Genomic DNA, 819 nt, shown 5'->3' on the forward strand with positions numbered 1-819 from the left:
TTTGAAGTAGAAAGATAAATTTTCATCACGTATGGTCATATTGAGTAATGAATCGATATGGTTCACACTTGATAGGTTTTGTTGCTTGTTCATCCCCTGCCACATATCTATGGCTTACATGTGGTAGTTTGTTCAGGCAGCAAAGTGAAAATCAATAGCGTGGTTTGCTTTTAGGTTCAACAGATTACTTAAATTTCTAAATTTGTTGTATATATTTCAAAAATAATTTTTATCAAGAATATTTTAGTTTAGAAGTTCTTGGCTAAAAAGTACAATGTGCACTCATTACTCCGAGACCTATGATATATTGAATACTTCATGGTCTTATCCCCATATTTTTACCTTAACTCTTGCAAGGACGATCCTGGTAGCATGATTAACTTCCAGAATATGACAAATTAGTTTAATATGGGAAAAAATAAGAAATTTACTTTTATTCAAATTATTAATTGAATTAAACATTTAAAGTTCAATGTGAATCATAGGCAGCTTTTACTGGTGATTTTATGTTCACATTGTGTTTATTCCAAAAGAAACTAGTGTCACAAATTAATATCTATCAAGATACAATTTACATTTGCAAAAACCTTGGATAGAGTAAAGGTAATTATTTCCAAAATGAGAACAAATAACACTGATTTCGTCAAATAGCTGATTCACGCACCATCTGGGATAACTCGGTAATGGATATTCGATAGTGTAAGGCCGACTCAACTGATCCCTCCTCCGAGTATAAAGAATCTTGCCACAGGTCAAGAAACAGAATGATCCACTTGGCCCACATAGGCAGAGGTGAAATTAGGAAAGGAAAGAGACAAC

This window comes from Hetaerina americana, unplaced genomic scaffold, assembly GCF_022747635.1.
Source record: "Hetaerina americana unplaced genomic scaffold, ioHetAmer1.1.p SCAF_12, whole genome shotgun sequence".
Classification (NCBI taxonomy): domain Eukaryota; kingdom Metazoa; phylum Arthropoda; class Insecta; order Odonata; family Calopterygidae; genus Hetaerina; species Hetaerina americana.